Raw genomic sequence first — 22,798 nt, 5'->3', positions numbered from 1 at the left:
TACCTGTCCGAGGAGGCCCACCACGGAGAGAGAAGCCTGCTCCCTCAGGTCAGTGGAAGTCCTGGGCTCGGGACTACAAAAATGGCTCGCAGAGCTGAGTAAAAGTGCGCAATGCGCATGAAAGAAAACACACTGACGGGAGGGGGGATCAGCTGCGGAGTCGATCTCCACAGCTGAGAGAGACACCTGCAACACAGCAGCAGGTGCAGAACATGGAAAATAACGACAACAAGAAAGAAGAGGGTAAAAAGAAAACAAGGAAACAACAGATGGTCAACCCAGAGGAAGAAGAAGAACAGAAAGAAATGGAAGAAGAAGAGAAAGGCAAGACAATGGATATATCTTTTTTTAAAGAATTTATGGAATCAGTGAAAGAATGGCAATCACAAGAATTTAATGAGATAAAAAGAAGAATTAAGAATGCAGAAGAAAAAATGAATAAAATAGAAATGGTCATATCAGAGATAGGAAAAAGAGTGGATAATGTGGAAAAATGAGAAATAATCCTAGAAATGGAAGTAGGGATTTAAAAGAGAAATTAGAAGAATCTAATAAAAAAGTTAAAGAGGCACATGAGCTGTTAGCTCAGAAGATAGATATAATGGAAAACTATAATAGAAGAAATAATATAAAGATAGTGGGCCTTAAGGAAGATGAAGAAGGCAAGAATATGAGAGAATTTATAAAAGATTGGATCCCCAGGGTCCTAGGAAGACCAGAATTACAGGAAGAAATGGAAATAGAGAGGGCACATAGAACATTAGCCCCGAAACCACAACCGCACCAAAAACCAAGATCCATTTTAGTAAAATTGTTAAGATATACAACAAGAGAAAATATATTGGAGAAAGCAATGAAGAAAATAAGAGAAGACAAGAAGCCACTGGAATACAAAGGTCAAAATTCTTTTTTCTATCCAGACATAAGTTTTGAACTCCTGAAGAAGAGGAAGGAGTTCAATACAGCAAAAACGATCTTATGGAAAAAAGGATATAAATTTATGTTAAAGTACCCAGCGGTACTTAAAATAGTTATTCCAGGGCAACAAAACAGACTATTCTCGGATCCAGAGGAGGCACAAAAATTTGCAGAACAACTACAAAACAAGCAGAGAGATGAAGACATGTAATGAGAGTAAAAATGACCACGAACTATATGTATGTGTGTATATGGGTATATGTATGTATATATATATATATATATATATATCCTGGTGGGCAGCTCGCATCTTTGCCAGCAGCTCCTGGATTTCCTGGCTGTTTTCGTCAAACCAGTCCTTGTTTTTCCTGGAGGAGAAGCCCAGTACCTCTTCAGTGGATTGCAGTATGGTAGTCTTCAACTGATCCCAGAGGGTTTCAGGGGACGGGTCCGTGAGGCGGGTTGCATCGTCGAGCTTTGCTTTGAGGTTTGCCTGGAAGTTTCCTCTCGCTTCGTCTGACTGCAGGTTTCCAACATTGAACCTCTTTCTGGGGGCTTTATTGTTCCTGGGCTTTGGTTTGAAGTGAAGGTTGAGCTTGCAGCGAACCAGCCGGTGGTCAGTGTGGCATTCCGCGCTAGGCATGACCCTGGTGTGGAGCACATCTCGTTTGTCACTTTCTCGCACCAGGATGTAGTCCAGGAGGTGCCAGTGTTTGGATCGGGGATGCATCCAGGTGGTCTTAAGGCTGTCCCTCTGCTGAAAAAGGGTGTTTGTAATGACAAGCCGCTGTTCTGCGCAGAGCTCCAACAGGAGGCGCCCATTGTCGTTGCACTTGCCGACGCCATGCTTGCCCAGGGTTCCTGGCCAGGTTTCTGAGTCTTTGCCGACACGAGCGTTGAAGTCGCCCAGGATGACAACCTTGTCGGCTGTAGGGGTGCGTTGGATGAGGTTGCGCAGGTCGGTGTAGAACTTATCCTTTTCTGCTGGTTCCGCCTGGAGGGTTGGAGCATAGACACTGATGAGGGTGATGTGACGCTTGTTCTGAAGGGGGAGTCGCATGGACATGATTCGGTCCGAGAGGCCTGTCGGAAGGTTTTCGAGTTTGGAGGCAATGAAGCTCTTGACCATGAAGCCTACACCAGATAGGCGTCGTTCATCCGAAGGCTTGCCAGACAAGTAGAGTGTGTAGCCCGCGCCGCGTTCTTGGAGGCTGCCTACATCTGCCAGGCGAACCTCACTGAGAGCGGCTATGTCGATGTCAAGTCTGAGGAGTTCATGTGCAATGAGGGCAGACCGACGTTCAGGTCGGTGGCTGTCAGCCTTGTCTAGCATGGTTCTGATGTTCCAGCATGCTAGCTTGAGTTTGTGAGCATCTTTTGAGGGGGAAGGCGTGGAGGGGAAGGACGTGGAGGGGGAGGACGTGGAGGAGGAGGACGTGGAGGGGGAGGACGTGGAGGGGGAGGACGTGGAGGGGGAGGACGTGGAGGGGGAGGACATGGACCTGTCCTCGGGCCTGCGCAAAGGAGCTTTTAGGTGGAGTGCAGTGCGCGCAGTACTGGCCCCACCCTTTACACCCATGGTTCGTGTGCCGTGGCCAAGCAAGCTGGGACGTGGCAGCGAGGTCCTTGGGTCGTAGGTTTTATATCGGAGTGGCCTTCTCCTATGCAGGTTTCTTACCCGGGCTGGAGGGGCCTGCCTCCCCTCCTAGGTCGGTCCATACTGACCGGACCGGGGCCGAGGCTGCCGCAGCTCACCCTGTGCCTGGACTGGGGCCGCCGCCTCCAACTCTCTGCCCGGATCGGGGCCTCCCCCTGCCCCACTCGACCTTACCTTACAAAGCCGTCCTGTCCAGAGAAGAAACAAGCCTTCCGTCGCGCTTGCAGCCATCTTCAGCGCAAACTCCGGGAGATCCAAAATGAGTGGTGGACTAGCCTCGCCAAACGAACCCAGCTCAGCGCGGACATTGGCGACTTCAGGGGTTTCTACGAGGCTCTAAAGGCTGTGTACGGCCCCTCACCCCAAGTCCAAAGCCCGCTGCGCAGCTCAGACGGCAAAGTCCTCCTCAGCGACAAGATCTCCATCCTCAACCGATGGTCAGAACACTTCCAATCTCTTTTCAGTGCCAACCGCTCAGTCCAAGATTCCGCCCTGCTCCAGCTCCCTCAACAGCCCCTAAGGCTAGAGCTGGATGAGGTTCCCACCCTGGATGAGACATGTAAGGCAATCGAACAACTGAAAAGTGGCAAAGCAGCAGGTATGGATGGAATCCCCCCAGAAGTCTGGAAGGCTGGCGGCAAAACTCTGCATGCCAAACTGCATGAGTTTTTCAAGCTTTGTTGGGACCAAGGTAAACTGCCTCAGGATCTTCGTGATGCCACCATCATCACCCTGTACAAAAACAAAGGCGAGAAATCAGACTGCTCAAACTACAGGGGAATCACGTTGCTCTCCATTGCAGGCAAAATCTTCGCTAGGATTCTACTAAATAGAATAATACCTAGTGTCGCCGAGAATATTCTCCCAGAATCACAGTGCGGCTTTCGCGCAAACAGAGGAACTACTGACATGGTCTTTGCCCTCAGACAGCTCCAAGAAAAATGCAGAGAACAAAACAAAGGACTCTACATCACCTTTGTTGACCTCACCAAAGCCTTCGACACCGTGAGCAGGAAAGGGCTTTGGCAAATACTAGAGCGCATCGGATGTCCCCCAAAGTTCCTCAACATGATTATCCAACTGCACGAAAACCAACAAGGTCGGGTCAGATACAGCAATGAGCTCTCTGAACCCTTCTCCATTAACAATGGTGTGAAGCAAGGCTGTGTTCTGGCACCAACCCTCTTTTCAATCTTCTTCAGCATGATGCTGAACCAAGCCATGAAAGACCCCAACAATGAAGACGCTGTTTACATCCGGTACCGCACGGATGGCAGTCTCTTCAATCTGAGGCGCCTGCAAGCTCACACCAAGACACAAGAGAAACTTGTCCGTGAACTACTCTTTGCAGACGATGCCGCTTTAGTTGCCCATTCAGAGCCAGCTCTTCAGCGCTTGACGTCCTGCTTTGCGGAAACTGCCAAAATGTTTGGCCTGGAAGTCAGCCTGAAGAAAACTGAGGTCCTCCATCAGCCAACTCCCCACCATGATTACCAGCCCCCCCACATCTCCATCGGGCACACAAAACTCAAAACGGTCAACCAGTTTACCTATCTCGGCTGCACCATTTCATCAGATGCAAGGATCGACAATGAGATAGACAACAGACTCGCCAAGGCAAATAGCGCCTTTGGAAGACTACACAAAAGAGTTTGGAAAAACAACCAACTGAAAAACCTCACAAAGATAAGCGTATACAGAGCCGTTGTCATACCCACACTCCTGTTCGGCTCCGAATCATGGGTCCTCTACCGGCACCACCCACGGCTCCTAGAACGCTTCCACCAGCGTTGTCTCCGCTCCATCCTCAACATCCATTGGATAGCTTACATCCCTAACGTCGAAGTACTCGAGATGGCAGAGGTCGACAGCATCGAGTCCACGCTGCTGAAGATCCAGCTGCGCTGGATGGGTCACGTCTCCAGAATGGAGGACCATCGCCTTCCCAAGATCGTGTTATATGGCGAGCTCTCCACTGGCCACCGTGACAGAGGTGCACCATAGAAAAGGTACAAGGACTGCCTAAAGAAATCTCTTGGTGTCTGCCACATTGACCACCGCCAGTGGGCTGATATCGCCTCAAACCGTGCATCTTGGCGCCTCACAGTTTGGCGGGCAGCAACCTCCTTTGAAGAAGACCGCAGAGCCTACCTCACTGACAAAAGGCAAAGGAGGAAAAACCCAACACCCAACCCCAACCCACCAATTTTCCCCTGCAACCGCTGCAATCGTGTCTGCCTGTCCCGCATCGGACTTGTCAGCCACAAACGAGCCTGCAGCTGACGTGGACTTTTTACCCCCTCCATAAATCTTCGTCCGCGAAGCCAAGCCAAAGATATATATATATAGATGTGTATGTATGTGTGTGTATACATGAATGTATCCGTACTTAGAGGAAAATATATAGAGTATAGATAAGAATTAATAAGGGAATGAAAGGGAATAGAGGGAATAAGGAGGGAATTAAAAGAGTGACTGACCTTTGTTATATATGAAAATTGAAATCATTTCCAGGGGGGTGGCTGGGTGGGGAGGAGTTACGGTCACTGCAAAATCAGTTGACGTTTGTGAGTGAATTCGCAAATCCAAATGGAGAGGGGAGATGTGGTTGCCTGACAAGGGATAAAGGGCAACTCAGGAGGGGGAGGGGAGAATGGGGTTAAAGAAGTTTTAAATAGGAGAATAAGGAAAATGTCTGATGTTTTAGAAATGTTGTCTTATAAAGTGTTCAAAACAAGAAAGCAGAAATGGATAAGAAGGAAAGGTGATGATGGAGAAACGGAAAGGGAAGATAAACAAAGTATGAAATGGCTACGTTGAACTATATGATTTTAAATATTAACGGAATACATAACCAAATCAAAAGGAAGAAACTGCTAAATTTACTGAAAAAAGAAAAAAATGATATAGCATTTGTGCAAGAAACACATTTAACTGAATTGGAGCACAAAAAATTAAAGAGAGATTGGGTAGGACATGTAACAGCAGCGTCGTATAATTCAAAAGCAAGAGGAGTAGCTATATTAATCAGTAAAAATGTACCAATTAAAATAGAAGAGGAAATAATAGATCCAGCAGGGAGATATGTAATGATAAAATGTCAGATATATTCGGAGTTTTGGAATCTACTCAATGTATATTCACCTAACGAAGCAGATCAAAAGTTTATGCAAGATATTTTTTTGAAGATAGTAGATACGCAAGGGAACATATTAATAGGAGGGGATTTCAACCTTAATTTGGATTCAAATATGGATAAAACTGGGAAAAAATTTAACAGAAAGAACAAAGTAACCACATTTATAATTAAATCGATGCAAGAAATGCAACTTTTGGATATATGGAGCAAACAACACCCAAAGGAAAAGGAATATTCATATTATTCGGGTAGACATAAAACATACTCAAGAATAGACCTATTCCTGTTATCAGCTCGTATGCAAGATAGAGAAAGAAAAACAGAATATAAAGCTAGAATATTATCAGACCATTCACCCTTGATATTGACAATAGAGTTAGAGGACATCCCTCCAAGAATGTATAGATGGAGATTAAACTCCATGCTACTAAAAAGGCAGGATTTTAGAGAATTCATTGAAATACAAATTAAAATGTACTTTGAAATAAATACGGAATCAGTGAATGATAAGTTTATACTATGGGATGCAATGAAAGTGTTCATTAGAGGGCAAATAATAAGTTATGTAACCAAGATGAAGAAGGACTATAATCAGGAAACAGAGCAGTTGGAAAGGGAAATAGTAAATATAGAAAAAGAATTAGCAATGAAGGAAGATACAACTAAAAGAAGAGAATTGGCAGATAAAAAAATAAAATATGAAACACTACAAACATATAAGGTGGAGAAGAACATAATGAAGACAAAACAGAAATATTATGAACTAGGGGAAAAAACGCACAAAATTCTAGCATGGCAGCTTAAGACAGAAAATGGTATTGGCATCAAGGAAAAAAGACAAACAAATCACATATAATCCAATGGAGATTCATGAAAACTTTAGAGAATTCTATGAACAATTATATCAAACTGAAAATGAAGGGAAAGAAGGCAAAATAGATGAATTTTTAACTAAAATTGAACTACCAAAATTACAAATAGAGGAACAAAATAAATTAACAGAACCATTTGAAATAGTAGAAATACAAGAGATAATAAAAAAAACTACCAAATAATAAAACACCAGGAGAGGATGGATTCCCAATAGAATTCTATAAAACATTTAAAGATTCCTCCCCTCCTGGAAGTAATCAACCAGAATGACAAAACACAAAGCTTACCAGATTCATGTAAAACAGCAGTAATTACAGTAATACCAAAGCAAGGGAAAGATCCACTCGCCCCAGCGTCATATAGACCAATATCATTACTTAACACAGATTATAAGATAATAGCTAAACTATTAGCAAACAGATTAGCAGATTATGTACCTAAAATGGTAAATCTAGACCAAACTGGATTTATTAAAAAAAGACGCACAACAGACAATAAATTTATTAACTTAATTCATGCAGTAGAAGGGAGTAAAGCGCCAACAGTAGCAGTTGCTTTAGACGCAGAGAACGCCTTTGACAGAGTAGAATGGAATTATTTATTCAAAGTATTGTAAAAATTCAGTTTACCAGAGAAGTATATTAATTGGATTAAAGCATTATATAAGGGGCCATTGGCGAAAGTGACAGTAAATGGATATATATCAAAGCAATTTAACTTAAGCAGATCAACAAGGCAGGGATGCCCACTATCACCCTTATTGTTCGCGTTAGCTATAGAAGCACTAGCAGAATTGATAAGAACAGATAATAATATAAAAGGGATAAAAATAAAAGACAAGGAATATAAAATCAGTTTATTTGCAGATGATGTTATAGTATACTTAACAGAATCAGAACTATCAATAAAAGAATTATATAAGAAATTTAAGGAATATGAAGAAGTGTCGGGTTACAAGATTAACGTAAATAAAAGTGAAGCAATGCCAATGAATAATGCGGATTTCTCAAAATTTAAGAAGGAATCACCATTCAGATGACAAATGCAAGCAATAAGATACCTAGGTATACAAATAAATAAAAATCTCGGCCATCTATATAAACTCAATTATTATCCACTAATGAAAAAATTACAGGGCGATTTAGAGCATTGGAAAGATTTACCATTAACACTAATAGGAAGGATAAACTGTATTAAAATGAACATTTTCCCAAGGATATTATACCTATTTCAGGCATTGCCAATACACTTGACAGAGAAATTCTTCAAGGAGTTAAAGAAAATAATAAGGAAATTTTTATGGAAAGGGGGGAAACCAAGGATAGCACTAGATAAATTAACAGAATGGTATAAACAAGGAGGCTTACAACTGCCAAACTTTAAAAATTATTATAGAGCCGCACAATTAAGATACCTATCAGATCTTTACCAAACGGGGGGCGTGGCAAGATGGCGTAGGGAACAGACGTGCCTTCCAGACCTCTCCTGACTCTGATTTATTGTTTTGTCTTTAAATGCCCGTTAAAGTTCTTTTAAAAGTTTATAAATAATAAGAGGGGTTGGATTAGTGCCTAATGGTTTATATGCAAAAAAAAAGGTAAAAGAAAATATCAACAGACTGTTAAAAAACTACATTTTCCGAAATTGTCTGAGCCTACTTGTTTACAAAAAGCCAGGACTCAACGTAGAATGGATGCAGAGGAGGACGTGCAGAGTTCGGCATTGAAGCTTCGTTTTAAGCCGGTGAGGCTCTCTGAAGGGCGCACTCAACAGCTTTCAGGACAAGGGGCTGGATGGGTGACAGTGTTTCGCACGGTGGCCACTGCAGGTGTTGTTGCTGAGGCTTTGACAGTTGAATCAGCTGGGGCGCCACCAGCTGGAGAGTTAAAGAGTTGTCATTCGACTGCTATAGTGGTGGCACTGCAAAATGCATTTTAAATTACAACGGTTTTTCCAGACATCGATTCAGTGAAGATGATTAAAGAGATTTGGCTTAAAGATAACCCTGATCTTCAGTCTCCTGGCAATGCTGGGGGGACTTTGAGAGGGATTTTTATACAAAGTCAATCTGCTAGAAAAGATACTAAATTAAGGGAAGGGACAGAAGATCCCGTGGTCTCTAAGGAACAGCAAGACCCCATTATGCCTGAATCTACTTCTGTTGAAATGTCTGTTAAGGATCTTGAAGATAAGATATATTCTGTATCGAGTCACTTAGCTAATTTTGTGAACCTGTTTATTTCCAAGATTAATGCGATGGCGGAAGTCATTAATGGAGCTTTTAAGCTTGAAACCATTGAAAGATTTGAAATGTGTGATCAAGGTTTAGTCAATGCACAGGATCAACTGCAAGATGAAAATAGAATAATTGAAATATTGCAGATCCAAAATAAAAATTTAGCAAAAAAGGTTGATTATTTGGAGAATCAATCTAGACAGAACAACATGAAAATTGTTGGTTTGCCAGAAGGCATAGAAGGACCAGATCCAAGAAAATTTTTTACTGAAAGGATTCCACGAGTGTTAGGACAGGATAAATTCCCTGAAGGTTTAATACTGGAACGTGCTTATAGAGTTTTAAGAAGAAAATCTTTTTCAGGACAGAATCCAAGATCTGTTTTGATCTGTTGTTTAAACTATTGTGACAGAGAGACAATTTTACGTACGGCTATTAGAAATGCTCAGCAAAATAGATCTCCTTTGATGGTTCAGAATAATCCTGTTTTCTTCTATCAAGATTTGAGTCAAGAAATTATGTTTCAACGACGCGAATTTAATTCTGTGAAAGAACGGTTGTGGAAAAAAAGACATAAGGGAACATTCAGGTATTCTGCAGTACTGAAGATTTTTTAGGATGGAAATTAGCCAAAGTTCTTTGACAATCCTAAAGAGGTTATGGACTTTGCTCAGTCTCTACCAATCATGCAGTTTCAGGAAAGATGTAGTCCTTCAAGTTCTCCAAAGAGAGTAGAGATGTAAGGTGGGATCCAGTTTTTTAAAAGAAATGGAAGCAATGGTGACCGAAGTGGTAACGTTGATTTAAAAAAATAAATCTTTTATCTTTTTTTTGAGAAGAGTTTAAATAGTTTAAATAATGATGATATTTTAATGAAATGGGAGTTGCGAGAGGGAACTGGGTGGGCACTAGTTTCCAGAAGTCATCAGCTACCTGTGAGTTACCTCACACCCAATATTTTGGGGGAGTTACCGCTTTGGGCAGTTTAAACAGGAGGAGGTAGTTGTGACCTCCAACCTGGTTTTTTTTCTTTTTAATTTTTGGGTTAAGAAGTGAAGGTTTTTTTATTATTATTTTTGCTAAAATAAATAATTTTTTTTAACTCTTTTTGTTTTCTGATTGTAATTGAGAGGGAATTAGGAGGTTTTTTTCTCTCCTTTTTTTCTCTTTTTTTGGGGGGGTTTCTCTTTTTTCTTTTTTTTTAAGAGGATAATGTCACAGAAGATAATAAGTCAAAAATTGAGGATGTTGAATTAGATGAAGAGGAAGATGAGGGGAAAGGTGATAAGAAGAAAAAGAAGAAAATTAAGTACAAATACATTGAGGGAGAAGAGTTTAATAAAATTAAGTTAATTTCGATAGAGAATTTAGAAGATGTTATAAATGAAGAATAAGGAGAATTTTATAAGAGTTTGAACTTTTTTCTTTTTTTTTCTTTTTTTATATAAGGGGAGGGGAAGGGAATAAAAAGTTTATCTGATTGTTTTTCTAAGGGATGTTTTTGTTCTCTCGATTAATTATAAAGGAAACTTGTTATTAATGGAAATTCCGTACACCTTTAATTATGATTTTTTTGAATAACAGATATGTGGTTGATATATGATTTTAATATTTGAACTTAGTTTTAAAGTGGATTTCATTTGTTAAATACATGTATTATGTTTGATTTAAATATATGTTTAAGGGTATTATTTTAGTATTGATATTTTTTTTGTTGTTAGTAATTTTTTGTTGTTGTTAAGTTTTATCCTTTTTTTAATAAGTGGGGTTTTTTCTATTTTATTTACAATATTGTTAATTAATTCTTCACTCTTTATTTTGGGGGGAGGGTTAGACTAATTTTAAATTAGATGATTAATGTTGTGTTATAATTATTGGGGGGGTTAATTTGTGTAGTTTAATGATGTAGTTTAATGCTGCGCTGGATGGGTCACGTCTCCAGAATGGAGGACCATCGCCTTCCCAAGATCGTATTATATGGCGAGCTCTCCACTGGCCACCGTGACAGAGGTGCACCAAAGAAAAGGTACAAGGACTGCCTAAAGAAATCTCTTGGTGCCTGCCACATTGACCACCGCCAGTGGGCTGATAACGCCTCAAACCGTGCATCTTGGCGCCTCACAGTTTGGCGGGCAGCAGCCTCCTTTGAAGAAGACCGCAGAGCCCACCTCACTGACAAAAGGCAAAGGAGGAAAAACCCAACACCCAACCCCAACCAACCAATTTTCCCTTGCAACCGCTGCAATCGTGTCTGCCTGTCCCGCATCGGACTGGTCAGCCACAAACGAGCCTGCAGCTGACGTGGACTTTTTTACCCCCTCCATAAATCTTAGTCCGCGAAGCCAAGCCAAAGATTCTAATTTTTATTATCTTATTTTTTATTATTTCTTTAAATGTAATTTTTATTTTATTATGTCATAAAATTTTAAATAAAGTTTAAAAAAAAGATACAGTGGTTTGCTGAGTTTTGGTGGGGTAAGTAAGAGGAGGTGTCTAAGAGTTGTCATTTGGCTTCAGCCAGATAAATGTCAGTGTACCAGACCACAACAGCACCACCCTTGTCTGCAGATTTGATGGTGAGGTTCGAATTGGTGCAGAGAGAGTGGAGGGCTGGCCTTCCTATGGGGTGAGATTGGAAATGTTTGGGGAGTAGTGAAGTTTATATGGTTGATGTCACGACAGCATTTGGAATATAAAGGTCCAGAGCAAGCAGAAGACCAGGAGGAGGAAGAAGGAACATCACAGTTGGCATAGCGGTTAGTGCACACCTTTAGAGCGCATGCCTTTATAGCACCAGTGATCAGGAATGGACCTGGGTTCAAATCCCGCACTATATGTAAGGAGTTTCTACATTCTCCCCATGTCTGCGTGGGTTTTCTCCAGGGGTTTTGATTTCCTCCCACCCTCTAGAAAATATGCTGGGGGTGTAGATTAATGGGGTGTAAATTTGACGGCATGGATTAATAGGGCTGAAATGGCCTGTTACGGTGCTGTATGTCTAAATTAAAAATTAAATTAAAATGGGAGAAGGGATCTGAGGTGGGGGTGGAGAATTATGTTGTGGAAGATGGGGCCAACAGAAGAAGAGTTCCACATCATGGCATGCACAGAACTTGTTGAAGTGTGGGCAAAGAGGGATGAAGGTAAGGCCTCTACTGAGGACAGAGCATTCCATCTCCAAGAGGGGAAGGTCGAAGGGGATGGTGAAGACCAGGCAGGCATTAGGGGAGGTTCAATGGGGTGGAGGATGTTGGGGTAGGGAGGCGGATGGAGTGGATCAGGAGAGGGAGGGTAGAAAATGTCCAAAGTAAGGTGTGGAGGGTTGGGAAAGTCACATGGTGGAGAGAGAGACCCAGAACCAGGGTAGGAGTTCACGATAAGAGCTCATTCCTGTAGGTTGCAGGGGCCGAGATGGAGACCCACATGTGAAGCCTAGTCTTGTGGGCCAGCAGGTTCAGGATGAAAGTTCATGACAGAGGCTCAATCCAGTAGATCACTGGGTCCAATGTGGAGACTCACATCAGGAGCTAGGTCCTAATAAACCATCTGGGTCAGAGTGAAGAACTGCATGGGAGGTCACCGAGATGGCAGTCTCCAGCAGCAGTACCCTGAAGTACAAAGTACCAGGGCAAGAAAACTGTAATGGAGCAGTGTGCAAAATGAGAAAGTTTAATCGAATGGAAAAAATGGTCTTTAAGCCTATTGGTGCACACTTCCATACAATTTAACTTTCTCCCAATACAAGGAGGAAGAAAAGGGTGTGTGGGAGATGGGTCATTCATTCCATTGCCTGTCTTTCCCAGTAGCAAGGGACATAGTTGGGGTCAATGAAGGAAAGAGAGGTTAGCATGATCTTATGAACTTCATTCACCACATTCTGTAGCTTCAGATCTTGGTCCAAACAAATCCTGTACAATTCTGTGTGGCATTCAGCTAGAATCCATTTAATATTGAACTGTACCTGTAGAGATTACTGAGTGACATATACCAAGCTTCCTTAGTTTTCCAAGAAAGTAAAAGCATTGGCGCACCTTCTTGACTGCCATGTCAGTGTGGTTGGTCCTGGTCATTCACTCCCAGGAATCTGAAGGTATCTATTGTCTCCATTTCAGTGCCATTGATGCAGGCAGGGGTGTGGGCTCTCCTCCCTCTCTTAAAGTCTATGATCAACTCCTTGTCTTAATGATATTGCAAGAGGATGTAATCTTGGTAGGCCACTAGACTCACAATCTCCTTACTGTATTCAGTATTCCCATTCATTATTTGATATCCAGTAACTGACTGTGATGTTTCGATCAATATGAAGACAGAGTTGGACTAGGTCTTGACTGTAGTCATGGATATGAAAGTTTAGTCGAGACAGAGAACACATCCCTGCAGAGCACTAATGTTGAGTGTGATCATGAAGGAGATGTTGCTACTCATCTTCACTGATTGTTAAACAGGAAGTCAAGGATCAACTTGAAGCAGAGGTCTTGATCCTGAAGTTTGGGGATGGATTTGATATGGACTACAGTGCGGAAGGTATAGGATGACTCCATGAACAACAGTCTGATACACGTGTCCTTGAAGTTCAGGTGTTCCAGTGCCAAGTAGAGCACTAGGGAGTTTGCATCTGCTGTGGACCTATTTGAGTAGAATGCAAATTGGAAAAGATCAAGGATGGCTTGGTCAATAAGAACTGATGTGAGCTAAGACCAGCCTTTTAAAGCTGGTGGATGTCAAGCCACTGATTGCTAGTCATCTAAGCCTGTTGTTTCCATGGTACTGATATAATGGTGGTCTTCTTGAAAGAAGTGGGAACTGCACCCTGTGGCAAGGAGAAATTAAAGAGGTACTGGAATACTCCCACCATTTGATCTGTGCAGACTCTCATAATACCCCCATCACAGATGTTGTTCAAATGTGAAGTTAGTGTTGGCTTTATGGTAAATTAGTAGCAGTGCACATCACTTGATGCATCAAAAGAACATACAAGTCACATAGAATATCTCCATTCAAAAGGTTAAGATGGCAAGAGGCTGCAACGACAAGGTGCTGATCTTTGGATGTAAAAGAACATATGGATCAGAGGGTTTGAGCTGAGCAGCCACTTCCCGAAATGTCATGACACAGCATTTCAAGTTTATATTTGTAGTTCGAGAAAAACTCAGCTAAAATCCACTGAAACTCTTAGGGCATTTTAAATGATTTTCATGAACTGCCTCAATTCTCACTCTGAAAATGCAGCGGTTAGTTTGGCTGAGTCAGGTTTTTATGTTGAATCAAATAACAGATTTCTGGGCTGAATTCACTTGCTTCTGAAAACATGAACAGGGATAATGTTGCACGATTGCCTCATGTGGACGACAAAGCAGGCTCACCAGTAAACCAAGTTCAACAAACACCCCATGCTACCTTCACCTTTGAACAACCCATGGGATCAGGGTAGCTGGGCTCCAATAATGTGAGCTTCCATTGTTTAATATTAACTTGCATCTCTTAAGAGGAAGATGGATTGTGGCAGGTGCATTTGCTGCTCGTTGTTGCACATTTCTGGTAGGAGGACATCAATATGAGAGATGACAGGCCTTAATGATCTGCGCACAAAACTAGAGGCATTGGTGGGGCTTTGGCAAAGTGACATAGATGTCTTGTATTCACAGTGAACCAGGAAGCTTCAGCGACATAAGCCCAGCAGTTGAAGAAGAAAATAGCCTTGCAAATCAATGCCAGGCAAAAAGGTTTATCCATTTTTAGGATCTGAGCATTGCCGATCAGGCTCATTCCTAATTTTCCTTGAGAATGTGTTTGTTATCTCCTTTCTTGAAGCACTTTAGTCCTTCTGATGATACTATAGCCCACAGCACTCTTAGAGAGTCAGCAACTGGATTTTGACCCTGCAAGTCAGGATCGTGCACAACAATGTTGAGGAAACTGCAGGCGGCAACATTCTCATAAACTTGCAACCTTTGTTCTTCTTGTTAGCAGAGGCTGTGGGCTCAGGAAGTACTGTCAGAGCAGGATGAGCAATGCATTCACGCTCACATCTCCAGAAGCCAGATCTTTGGTCCAAGTTTAGACTGGCAGTGATAAGGTCTCATGACCCATACAGGTCATCAGTAATCTGATCTAATAGTGTGGAAGTGCCACTTAATAGCACAATTAATGAATGCTTCTATTAAGTTGGTGATGACAGGGAGAACCTTAATTAGATAGCAATTAGTCAGACAGGATCTAATATGCTGCTTGCATTTGTTAGCAGGTCATACCCGAGCAGTTTTTATTCATCCATCAGGAAGATGATTATAACTGCATTGGAACAGCTTGGTGGGAGGTTCATCTTGGTCTGTTAGCTAAGGTCTTCAGTACCAATACTACAATTTTGTTTGCTCCCATAACCTTTGCTGTATCCAAAGTAGCTGCAGTCTCTTGATATCACATGGAGTGAATTGAATTGGCTAGAGGCTGGCTTCTATGATGGGAATCTTGTGATCAACAGAATGAATTATCCATTGAGCATGGTTGCGAATGCATCTGCTTTTAATTTAAGCACTCACGTGGTGGGATCTTCCACCATTGAAGATGGTAATGCTCTTGGAGCCTTCCCCTCCCATTAACTCTTTAATTGTCCACCACTATGACTAACTGTGGTTGGATTAGAGCTTCAATAGAGTCATAGAAGCAGGTTATTCAGCCTACCAAGTCTCTGTTGACCATAACTATCCACATACCTTAATCCTACATAAATTCCATGTTTTATTCTCCCATATTCTCATTAGCACCCCTCAGATTCTACCATCCACCTACATAATAGGGGCAATTTTCAGTGGACAATTAATTGACCATTCTGGGTGTCTTTGGGATGGGGGAGGAAACCTAAGCACCCAGAGGAACCTCACACAGTCACAAGAAGACCAGGCAAACTCCAAACAGACAGCAGCTGAGGTCAGGATTAAACCCAGGTCCCTGGGGCTGTGAAGACAGCAGCTCTACATGCTATGCCACCCTAAGTCTGTTTCTGAGATTGCTCATCTGTCCCTTGCATGCTGATTGTGCTGTTGTCCAAAGCTGTCATCCTATCTAGCCTCAAGTGTAATGTCGTGAGGCAACTAGTCAAGCCCTTGCCTTTCAGTACAGAAACATGGGTTCAATCCTGATTCTAAGTGCTGTCTACAGGGAGTTTACTTGTTCTCACCTGTGTTTCTTCCTGCATCCCAAGGTTATTTTTTTCTATTGAGGTGAGTGGTAGAATCTATGCGTTCGGGAAGCAGTTGATAAGAATATGGAAATATTTTTTAAATGACCAATTAGTGTAAATGGGAGTTGAGGTCAGCATGGATTCAGTGGGCCAGTTTACATCCAGTATTTCTCTCTGACTTTACAAATCTTCAGCAGATAACACCTCAGTGTGCTTAAACATGACTGGTGCTGCTCCCAGAAAGCCCTTTGAACATCTCGTTGCACAGGCCCTGAGAAAAGGGTCTCCAAGAAGACAGCTGATCTTGTCTGAAGGAGAAGTTGTATTGATAATATTTATTGGCCTTGCCAACAGTACCCAGATCTCATGAATTAATAAAAATAAATTGGTCACCTTCTCTCCTCTTAAATGAGTGGAGTCCAGTTAGAAAAATCCACTCCTTCTATCTGGTCCAACAATCTGCCTCTTCTCTTTTCATTGCAACTCTAAACTCTAATTTATCTCTTGCTCTTCTACTTCTTGCAGCTACATGAATGTTAAGATGACCTATACAGTGCTTGCTGAAGAATTCTTCTCCTTGTATCAGGCATAATTTAACAAACGAACTGAAGCTAAACTTGATAACACTGTTAATAAGAGCTTTCACTTTACTGATAACCTAGGGTTGTCTGATTGGATAATAATTAACCAAAGTGGATCTGTCATTTTTTTGTGAATGGAGGGTACCTGGCCAAGTTTCCTTACCATTAGGTTGATGCCTGTGCTGTTAACTGTACTGAAACATCTTGGGCATCCCTGAACTCCTGAATTCAATGTTCTCAGAATGATTACATTCACAATACCTCAAGGATTGAAAGATTTCTCGCATGTAGCCAAAGTCAGTAAATGGATTTTCAGATTCCAGAATGTACCCATCTCTTCAGGAGACTCAGACATGGCTTAATCCATCACAACCCCCACACTCACCTCCCAGTATCTGTATCAATCAGATCCATACCCAACAGTTACATTCTTCTCTTCACTGTGCACTTCGGCTGTACCCACAGTTTGCAGGAAATGAACCTTTGCAAGCACAACATTCAAATACATTGCACAGCACTCTCTGATGCTTATTCTTCTCACTGACAGAAGGAGCCATACAAATGAAGGCAGCAACTCACCAAAGGTAAGTACATCTACTTTACCTGCCTCATGGCCAGGAATGGTGCAGAAATCATCAAAGATGGAAGTCTCTTTATACTAATCTTCCTCACACCCCATTCAACCCTTTGACTTATATTAAATAGCTTGCTGTATTACGTAGATTTGCATATGAAGCAGTCATGTGATCAGATTCAGTAGCAGCTATGATATTTTAATTTGCAACTACTTTATATTATTGTTTATGTACTGGAATGAAATATAATATTCCATGACTGAAAAATAATATTGCAAAATAACTAATGAAATGTCAAATTTGATATCCAAGAGATTAAATTCTGGAGTTTGTTATGAAGCACGAATCTTTGAATTATGTTGAGCAATCAAATGCACCATTCAATTTTATTGCTTGTTTGAGGGTGACAGTACACCTTGATTTAGATGCTCAAACAAAAGGTTTTGGAAAAATTAACCTGAATTTTCTATGCTAGGATTTTAAAGAGCCATTGGAAACTTGGCTTCTCTAACGTAGGAGTCAGTTGATGACAAGATATACATCAAATTACGTACCTTACTTAGCAAATAAGGAGTGGAATGTCTCTCAAATGAGGCACATCATTCTTTCATGGACTATTCTGATGATTTTGTCCACCCCCCTTCATTTCATTCTAATTTTAGAATGAAAAGGGGCATCTGATGTCATCCTTTCCCCAGTTTCAGAAACTCAAATCCACTCCAGAAAGCCAAACACGATCAACACAGAAGGAGCTGAAACTAGAAATTTTGAAGCTGCGACAGCAACTGTGGAGAAAGGAACTAAGTTCGTGCTTTATCTTGATGAATTTTGGATCATCTTTCATCACTCTATTGGTGATGCCTAGCCTGTTGACTTTGCATTTCCTATTTTTGCATTTGATTGGTATGTAGGGACTGTTGCATTTACCATTTTGCAAGTGAGATATAAAACCCAAGTCAACTTTCCTTCCTAAAGTCTGTGCAAAGCATAATATGTAACATTTGTGAGTTCTCTCAATGACCTATTGGGACTTTGACCCTCAGATCAAATAATTTATTTATTCACCTACGTGCACCTCAGGACTATCAAAAGCTCTTCTTGTGTTTAATGTCCATTAAATTTGAATGTATAGTGAGAGCATACAGATAGAAAGTTAATAAAAATGAATTCACAGAGGACTACATCTAAGCATGCAGCATTGCCTGAATGCAGCATATACGGGTAGAGTGGAAAGCTCCCATAAAAAAAAAACCTACATATTTCTCTATTAATTTAAATGAGCAAGTTAGTTCAGTGGAGTGGACCCAAATCTGCCTAATTTTCACATATTTGTCACATGCATGCACCTTCAGGAAAAATCATCCTTGAAAACATTACTCACCCTCTACCACCATCAACTCAGCTCTTACCTGGATCTTCTCTATTTCCTGCACATCTGCCCTGGCCCATCTTCCCCTAGATGCTACAAGGACGGGATTCTGCTTTTCCTCACTTACTACGCAACAGCTTCTGCATCCTGTACATTATCAATGCAATTTCCGCCACCAACAGCATGATCCCACCACCAGAGATTTTCACCTCGCCTCCACTCTCCACATTCTACAGCGACTGCTCCCTCCATGACTCCCTCGTCCACACAACCCTATCCACTAATAATTAAACATGAAAATCTGCAGACACCATGGTTGAAGGAAAAACAAAAATCTGGTGAAAATCATCAGGTCAAGCAGTGTCCTTTAAATAGCAAAGGTAAAAATACATAACCAACATTTCAGGCTTGCGCCCTTCATCAAGGTATGAAAAAAGACATGGCTGGTGGGGTGGTAGGTGAAGATAAGAAGTCTTCCAGTCCAGATCTTCTGAAATGTCATAACTCCCACAACTACCTTAACTGCACATCCTGTCCCCTGCAAGGATTCTATTCCCTTCTTTTAATTACTCCATCTCTGCTGCATCTGTTCCCAATATGAGTTTTCCTGTCCAGATCTTCCAAAATGTCTGCCTTCTTCCACAAACATAGATTCCCCTCCACCACCATCAACTCAGATCTCATCCACATTTCCAGCATTTCCAACTCATCTGCCTGGCTCTCTCTGCCCCCAGATGCAACACACATAGAATCCCCCTTATCCTCACCTACCACCACACCAGCCTCCGCATCCAACACATTATCCCCCAGAATTTCTAGCACTTACAACAGGATCCCATTACCAGACACATCTTCCCCCTCCTTCTCTCTCTGCCTTCTGTAGGAACTGCTCCCTCCATGACTCCCTTGTGCACTCATCCCTCCCCACCAATTGTCCCACAGCAGCTTCCCATGTGGCCATAGGAGGTGCCAGATTTGTGCCCAAACTTCCTCCCTCACCATGGTCTGGGGCCCCAAACAAGCCTTTCAAGTGAAGCAAAACTTCATTTGTGTATCCACAGGACTGATTTACTACATTTGGTGATTCCTCTGTGGCATCCTCTACATCGAAGTGATTGAGTGTAGATTGGGAGATCGCTTTGCTCCATCTGCACCAGTGACAGAGACCTTCCAGTAGCCAACCATTTCAGTTCTGTGTCCCACTCCCACACTCACATGTCTGCCCATGGCCTTATGTACTGTCCCATCAAAACCACCTGAAAATTGGAGGAACAACATCTGATTTTCTGTCTGGGCACTCTCCAGCAAGATAGCATTAATATCGACTTTTCTGGTTTCTGCAAACCTGCTCTCCTCTTCCCCCTCACCCCTTCATTTCTGCTTTCCAGTTTTCCTCCACCTACCCATTCCTCCTCCCCTTCATTGCTGTTGTCCCCTCCCTCCCTTCTCCACCTATCACCTCCTGCCTTTGAGACCACCCCTTCCTCACATTCTCTTTTGCTGACATTTTTCCATACCATGATGAAGGCCTCAAGCCCGAAATGTTGGTTATGTATTTTTACCTTTACATAGAACACTGCAGCACAGTAAAAGCCCTTTGGTCCTTAATATTGTGCCAACCCATATCTTTGGCTTGGCTTCGCGGACGAAGATTTATGGAGGGGGTAAAAGTCCACGTCAGCTGCAGGCTCATTTGTGGCTGACAAGTCCGATGCGGGACAGGCAGACACGGTTGCAGCGGCTGCAGGGGAAAATTGGTTGGTTGGGGTTGGGTGTTGGGTTTTTCCTCCTTTGCCTTTTGTCAGTGAGGTGGGCTCTGCGGTCTTCTTCAAAGGAGGTTGCTGCCCGCCAAACTGTGAGGCACCAAGATGCACGGTTTGAGGCGATATCAGCCCACTGGCGGTGGTCAATGTGGCAGGCACCAAGAGATTTCTTTAGGCAGTCCTTGTACCTTTTCTTTGTGCACCTCTGTCACGGTGGCCAGTGGAGAACTCGCCATATAACACGATCTTGGGAAGGCGATGGTCCTCCATTCTGGAGACGTGACCCACCCAGCGCAGCTGGATCTTCAGCAGCGTGGACTCGATGCTGTCGACCTCTGCCATCTCGAGTACTTCGACGTTAGGGATGAAAGCGCTCCAATGGATGTTGAGGATGGAGCGGAGACAACGCTGGTGGAAGCGTTCTAGGAGCCGTAGGTGATGCCGGTAGAGGACCCATGATTCAGAGCCGAACAGGAGTCACTTAAAAAAAGGTACAAAACCCACCCTACCCCATAACCCTCAATTTTTCCTTCACCACGTGCCTGCCTAAGAGTCTCTTAAATGTCCTTAATGTTTTGGCCTCCACCAGCATCCCAGGCAAGGCATTCCAGGCACACACAACTCTCTGTAAACAAAAACCTCTCTGATGTTTTCCTTAAACTGTCCTGCCTTCACTGTGTATATATGTCCTTTGATGTTTTCTGGAAGCAGGTTCTAGTTGTCCACCCTATCTATGCCTCTCATAATCTTGCGGGCCTCTATAAATTCTCTTCTCATCCTTCTACGCTCCAAAGAGAAAAGTTCCAGTTCCAGGCAACATCTTGGTAATTCTCCTCTGTAGCTTCTCCATGGCTTCATATAAAGAGGTTACCAGAACTAAACACACTATTCCATGTGTAGTCTCACCAGAGATTTGTAGAGTTGCAACTTGACCTCTCTACACCTGTACTCAATTTTCCTATTAATGAAGTCCAGCATCCCATATGCCTTCTTAACTATCCTGTCAACCTGTGCAGTGACCTTGAGGGATGTTTGGATTTTAAACCCAAGGTCCTCTGTTCATCCATACTCTGAAGTAACCAACCATTAATCCTGTACTCAGCCTTCTGGCTTGTCCTTCCAAAATGCATCACCACACTTATCTGGATTGAACTCCATCTGCCACTTTTCTATCCAACTCAGCATTCTGTCTATATCCTCTTGTGACCTTTGACAACCTTCAGCTCCATCCACAACTTCTCCAACCATCATGCCATCCGCAAACTTACTGACCCATATTTCCATTTCTTCATCTAGGTCATTTATAAAAAAGCAGTTGTTCCAGAACAGATCCCTGAGGCACACCACTAGTCACCAACCTCCAGATAGAATGCATTCCTTCCGCTACTACTCTCTGCTTTCTTCCTGCAAATCAATTTTTTTATCCACACAGCCAAGGTTCCACATGACTTTCTGGATTAGTCTCTCATGAGAGGCCTGTCGAATGTCTTGCTAAAATCCATGTAGACCACATCTACTGCTCTACCCTCATCAATTTCTTTTATTACTTCCTCAAAAAATTTAATTAAGTTTGTGAGATATGACCTTCCCTTCACAAAGCCAAGCTGACTATCCTTGAGTAAATTGTGTTTTTCCAAATGCTCATAGATCCTACACTTAAGAATACTCTCCAATAGTTTATACACCATCGACGTTAGACACACCAGTCTATAATTCACAAGTTTCTCTCTATGACCTTTTTTAAACAAAGGGACTACATTTGCCATTCTCCAATCCTCCGGCACATCCTGTGACCAATGAGAATTCAAAGATCATCGTTACTGCCCCAGCTATCTCTTCTATCACTTCCCACAGAAACCTGGAGTATATCACATCTGGCCCCAAAGATTTATCAATCTTGATGTTTCTAAAAAGATCCAACACTTCCTCGTCCTTAATCTTCATATTGTCCAGCACACAGACCTGTCTATTCTGAGCTCACCCTGATCAAGGTCTTTTTCTTTTGAAAATACTAATGCAAAGTATTAATTTAGGAACTCCCCAACCTCCTTTATCCTTTAGTAGCCCCATTTTCATTCTCGTCATCTTTCTATTCTTCACATATTCATAGAACGCCATGGAATTCTCTTTAATTCTACATGCCCCCCTTTGTGCTCTCCTAAGTCCTTTTTTAAGATCCTTCCTGACAACATATTTCTGACGAGCACCTCCTGTTTCCTGCTTTCTATATCTAACATATACTTCCTTCTTCCTCTTGCCTAGTTGCCTCACCTATTTTTCTATATAAGGGACACTGCTTGGCGCTGACTTTCTCCAGCATTGTGTTTTTACTACCCTCCCACTAATTGCCCGCTTGGCAACTTCCCCTGTGACTTCAGGAAGTGCGACACTTGCACCAATACCTCTCTCCTCACCACCATTCGGGGCCCTAAATCGCCCTTCTAAGTGAAGCAACAATTCACACGAATCTTCAGCGGTCATCTACTGTATCTGGGGCTTCGGTTCTG

At 42.3% G+C, this 22,798-nt stretch overlaps 1 long non-coding RNA gene across 8 annotated transcripts in view; it reads right to left on the bottom strand.

The window, feature by feature from the left end:
• LOC138736542 (uncharacterized) overlaps nucleotides 1–22,798 on the bottom strand; it is a 492,063-nt gene that overhangs the window by 448,130 nt on the left and 21,135 nt on the right. The gene's annotated exons all lie outside the window — the stretch shown is intronic.

This window comes from Narcine bancroftii, chromosome 6, assembly GCF_036971445.1.
Source record: "Narcine bancroftii isolate sNarBan1 chromosome 6, sNarBan1.hap1, whole genome shotgun sequence".
Classification (NCBI taxonomy): Eukaryota; Metazoa; Chordata; class Chondrichthyes; order Torpediniformes; family Narcinidae; genus Narcine; species Narcine bancroftii.
The sequence above is the reverse complement of the archived record's forward strand: the minus strand, read 5'-3'. Positions and strand labels throughout refer to the sequence as shown.